At 37.4% G+C, this 6,000-nt stretch overlaps 1 protein-coding gene across 9 annotated transcripts in view; it reads left to right on the top strand.

The window, feature by feature from the left end:
- ESRRG (estrogen related receptor gamma) overlaps positions 1-6,000 on the top strand; it is a 612,697-nt gene that overhangs the window by 137,486 nt on the left and 469,211 nt on the right. The gene's annotated exons all lie outside the window — the stretch shown is intronic.

Here is a 6,000-nt window from a genome sequence, read left to right as displayed (position 1 = left end):
GTTTTATTTTTATACCGCCCTTCTTCAAATCAGGGCGGTGCACAACAGAGTCATATAATACAATAGACATCAAGCAAGTACAAAATACAAAATCCTTATACAATAAAGAGCTAAACATTTTAAAAACATTGCAACCTCATGCCAGTCTACAGTGCTGGTGGAGGGAGGGGGGGAGAATAATAGTCTAGGGGGAAATATTCAGGGGTAAGCCTGACCGAATAAATAGGTTTTTAACCCCTTCTTAAATTGGGGTAGGGAGGTGGCTGCGCGAAGCTCTGTGGGCAGCGAGTTCCAGAAGCTGGGGGCAGAGATCGTGAAGGCCCTCTTGGAGGTAGAAACTAATCTAGCCTCCGGAACTCTTAAAAGTTGCTGCCCAGATGATCTGAGAGTGCGGGGCGGATTGTATGGGGAGAGGTGGTCCATCAGGTACCCTGGGCCCAAGCCATTTAGGGCTTTATAGGTAACGACCAGTCACCTTAAGCTGACTGCAACCCACTTGCTGTTACTATGGCTTGTCATTGTCTTGACACACATATTTTTTGCAGTCCCAAAGATATAAGAAACTAAGACCTACAGTATCAGTGATACTGTACAATGATACATTCAGTATTAGTGATGCAGTGATGTGTATACTCCAGGGCACAGAGGTCTCGAACAACCGATTTTAGTCACTTCCAGAGCTTTGGAGGACTACATAATGACCATTTTAGACTATAAGACATTATTTTCAGTCATCTTTATGACCTGTTGGGGAACAAGAGTTCTGTTTATTTTGGTGTAGGTTTCCTGAAACAACCTTTTAAACCATGTTTAAAGGTCTGGCTGTGGGAAAAATGTGTTTTGGCTTTAAAAGTTTTTTAAAAAACCACGAATTGTAGTAAGTACATTATTTTCTTATAAAGTATAATTTATGCCGTACTTATCCACTCATCAGAGAAGTGTTAAACTTAGCTGTCAACTTTCAAAAGAATAATGATCAACAATTAAAGCAACAAAACAACACAAATATAAAAATATAATGAAAACATTGAAGATAACTTAAAATATATAAATTCATATTCAGTCTGAAGCTTTCTTCTATCCACAGCAGAGGTTAGAAACATATAGGTGGTCCACAGACAGGATGTAGACATAGAAAAGACTCCTTCATTGCACTCTGTCTAGGCAAAAATCTATCCATAATGGGACACAGAGAAGGGCTTCTCCACCATATTGTTGGGGGCTGCAGGGAGACAGGAATCCCTTAGGATGAAGCCAATATGTCCTATGCTTAATAGTCATTATTTGGTTTGGTTCATAACCAGTCTTACAGCCCATGGACCTGGGACCATTTTTGTGCTCCCCAGGATTCAAAAGCATGTGCATTTTGTCCAGGTAATAAGTTGTGACTGGATGAGAATCTAGTGAGCAGGCAGGTGTAGACCATGGTAATAAGCCAAGTAAACCAGGTGATTGTATTAACTAATTAGAAAGGTATAATTGCCTTGTGGGTCTACTGGGTTATGGGAGTTTTTTTATTGAATTCTGCTCTCATGGTAATGTATGCATGCTGCTGTATCTGGATTTTGTACTGTGCTATTCATATTGTTTTGCTTCAGTTTTTGAGACTTCTGTTAAGTAAAGTGTTGTTAAATTTCCTCAAACCTCTGCTGTCATTTTTTCTTTAATACTCATACCCCAACACATTTTTCTCTATTCAAAACTTTTTTTTAACCTAGAATGCCATCAAATGCACTCTAAGTGGTGTGGGGGGCATTCCTATCATACTTGGATCAAGGGGTGACAAATATGATTTAACAAAATGTTTCAATTAATTTTTCACCCTGAATGCTTCAAAATGTCTATAAGGGGGCAAGTACATTTCCACTATATTCTGAAGGCCCCCTTGGCCCCATTTTTGAAACCCAAAACACAGTGAAAATGCTCTCATACCCACTAGAGATATTTGGGAGCAATTTATTTTGATTTTCTTATTGTGGACTCTCCAAGGTTTCCCAGGGGACTAATGCAGCCCCCTAGCTTTCCACATTTGTCCACCTGTGCTTTAAAAAAGATGGACCCATTTGCAAAGCATGTAAACAAGTAAGGACATCGCAGTTTCATAAATGTTTCTTACTATGTTTGGCCAACATGATGTTACATGTTTTAATTTTACCATTTTAACTATCAGGGTAACTAACTTCATCAACTTCCACGCTTACAATTTGGCAAGGAAAAAACTGGATGTATAGACATATATATAGACACACATACACATATATAATTTATTTTATATGAAATATTACAAATATAACAGATATCAAGATCTTTCTTTACTTGCCCTGCACAACCACACATGAAGAAAAACTACTGACAAGACATCTAATGGAAACCAAAATTAAGTTGTAAAATATGTTAAACAAACTGCACTTTGGAGAAGAAAAGAAACTTGGGTGGTAGGTCACATCCAGAGATTTTGTGACTCACTAGGTCAAACAGAACCATAAGCCATGTGTAGCAGCTTATCAGTGGCATGTTTGTTTGTTTGCTGTATATTGACAACAGTGGACTATTGAACCCCGAATCTTTTTCTCGAGCACAATCATAGAGTCTACTTTCCCCATAAAACCTAGACCATAAGCATTCTCACAGTTCAGCATCTTGAAGATTACTGAATGTATGTCCAGCTAAATGAAGCTGTAAAGATCTTCTGGACTGCATGTTCCACTTTAGTGGAACAGTGGCAGGAACTGTATATCTGAACTGTCCATAATCATAAAACAAAAACTCCTCTTACATAGAAAACAACTGTGTTAGGAAGAAGAATTTAGTTTTGTGTCTTCCTAAGGCATTATCTTTTAGTGGCACAGAGATATTCTGCTCTATGAGAAGCATGCAAACATGTCACCAGACACAAATTCACACATGTACATAAAATGAGCAGTATAATTGTCCTACATAGTCCTTTGCATCATCCTGTAAACAACACAATAACAACAACAGGGGTAAGAATTAGAATTGAAGTCTGAAGTCAATTCATGTAAATTAATCTGAGAGGACTTGGTGCACAGTACTGATTTATGTATGCTTCATAAAAAACAGTAATGGCAATTGTGTAGATCTTCAGGTTGGACTGCAATTCTGAGCATTTCTCACCAATGTCTTCCAGTCCACTATCACATGGAAGCTCACTTTATTCCCATTCCTGAACTAAGGCATGACATGCAGTCTTTTCAAAGGCACTTGCTTTGAAACAATATCTGTTGAACCAATAGGATTTATTTTGAAATAAATATACACATATCCTCCAATGTTGCACAGAAGAAAACTGTGATACATGTGGCCAAGCAACATCAGAGTGTAGTCAAGATGGCAATGGTTATTAATGAGAGGGGTATACAATGATGCAGCAGCTTACTTTTGCCTGAGTATTCTGGAAAGGGCAACAATCCAGGTCTTCCTCCTGTTTTCCTCCTTGATGAATTAAATGAAGGGAAACTACCTTTCCACTCTGATCTCAGTTTGCAACAACTGAATTAAGCCGAGGACAAAAGAGGGAAGTGAGTGGAGGAGAGAGAAACTGGGACATTTTAAAAGCAGCTGAAAAAGGGGGTCAACAGAGACATAATTGCACTATCCCTCCAAATTGGGCCTGATGGTGCGTATTTTAAATGGGAAAATCTGCTTAGATAAGATAAAGTTTGACCTGTGAGGAAATCAGCGGATGCTTTGAACCAATAGGTTTGTGGAGCCCTGTAGATCCATTAAATCCAGTGCATAAATTAAATGCTGGAGTATTTCAGACAAAGGACTTTTCTTAATAATAATAATAATAATATGTTTTATTTATATACCGCTATTCCAAAGATCATAGCGGTGAACAACAAGTAAGCTAATTAGCAAGTAAGCTAATTTGCCCCCAACAGTCTGGGTACTCATTTTAGCGACCTCGGAAGGATGCAAGCCTGAGTCGAGCTTGGGCCCTTTATGCTGGTCTTGAACTCGCAACCTTGTGGTCTTGAGTGAATGGCTGCAGTACAGGCATTTAACCACTGCGCCACCAGGGCTCCATACCCACCAGGGCTCCATACTTCTTGCCTTCTGTAGAAGGGTGCCTAAGTCCATGGGACCCTGAGAGTAAATTGAATGGTAGGGTTTATTCTGCTCCAAACAGACTGTCATGACACACAATTGTATACATGTATGAGTTGTTTTTGTTGCCTTGTTTATAATGTTCACGGAGTATAGAACACTTACAGGTTAATGAGGTCCTTTAACTAACTTTCTTTCTTTCTTTCTTTCTTTCTTTCTTTCTTTCTGTTTTGTTTTCTCTTCTGTTTCTCTATTAGGCAGTTCTGATAGATAAATGCAGAACTTTTAGGTAATACTGAGAGGTGTTACTCCAGTAATTTTTGAAATGTGTTTCAAGTGCAACCAACCTTTACATTAAACTGGACAAATCAGCTATTAACTTTGAATTCCAGAAAGGCTTTTTAAGGGATCTGTTATATCCCAGTGGCAGACTGAGAGTGTAAAAAGCAAATCATGCTAAAAGAGATCCTGTACAAAAACTCTTTTTGATCCATATGTACTACTTGTGTTACTCAGATTCCTTATAACTCATAGTTGAAACAGTTGATTAAGGCTCACACACTTATAATTCTGTAGAAATTAAAGATATAGTTGTCAAAGTAAAATAAAAATTAGAGGCCATCCAACATATGAAAAGCACCAATCATCTGTTTGGCAAAAATTCTGATCTAACGTAGGGAGGGTAGAAGATGGAGAATAATGAATTCATCAAACTGAAAATGCACAAACCAATGGAGCGCTTAGACTTCAATACGAAGCAAATGGAAAAGAGCCCCCATTACTGTTGAGATACACAGACACAGCCCACTAATCATTTGGTCATGCTTGGGAGACGGCAAGTCATCATAGGCCGTGACATGGTGAGAACACTGTGCTGGGGATTGTTGTAAAAATATGCTTATTTAACATCCAGATCCAAGTCTCTGTCTCTTCATCACCATTTCTCCCCAATACAACTATCCTGGGAAAAACAGAGTCATACAATCCTGTTAAAGGCTTTAAGCTTAATTTTTTTTTTTTTTGACAATACAAGAAATTGCAAGCATATTTGAAAAAAACAACATTTCCATCAAGTAGTGTTAAAGTGTTAAATTACACATCCATATTATACAGTATGTGAACCAGGGTGGACTGGGTAAATTATATGATCACTTTAAGTGAAAACAGTACATCTTTGAAATATAATCGGACCCTAAAATCTTGATAAAACTGAAAATAACACTTTAAAGAGGCACACAGTGAAAAAAAATAGGAAAAGGTATGTAGCATGATCCATGCTCCCTTTGTGAACACTGTTCCTGCATGTGCTGCTACTTATGTATACCAAGGTTTTCAGAAGTGGCTATTAATCAGTTATAGCTTTGTATTTAAGTAGTCATTTAATCTATAATCACGTCAGGGAGGCTTTTATATGGGGTGTGTGCTTTAGTTATGTTTTTAACTTCTGTATGCTTATGTAATTTTATACTATTTTTATTTATTTGATTTTATTTATTTGATTTCTGGGAGAAAGGTGGCATAGAAACAAAATAAATAATAATAGTAATAAATAAATAAGGGTGAAATTCATGACTGATAAGAGCGGGTCTGGTTTGTTGAGTCTAAAAATCTATGTTGAAATATCACCATGGAAATTGTACTTACTTTATATATATATCTATGCTATTTTTGTTTAATGGATATAGTGGTGCCTGCTGAGGTACTAGCAACTGTAGCATAGTAAAGACTAACTGAAATTTTAATAAGAAAATTAGATTAATATATCTATGTTGAAATCCTTTCCTGGAAGTCTCACTGGGTTCAGTGGGTCATACATCTGAATGAATTGAATCGGGATTGTGCGGTTAGTTTTAGCAAAGTTTTAAAAGACTAAAAGTGAAATCCCAGAGTAATCTGTATTACATTTCCCAGAATCCAGGACAGTGGTGT

This window comes from Sceloporus undulatus, chromosome 1 (genome assembly GCF_019175285.1).
Source record: "Sceloporus undulatus isolate JIND9_A2432 ecotype Alabama chromosome 1, SceUnd_v1.1, whole genome shotgun sequence".
NCBI lineage: Eukaryota > Metazoa > Chordata > Lepidosauria > Squamata > Phrynosomatidae > Sceloporus > Sceloporus undulatus.
Note: the sequence above shows the minus strand (reverse complement) of the source record. Positions and strands in the feature narration are given on the sequence as shown.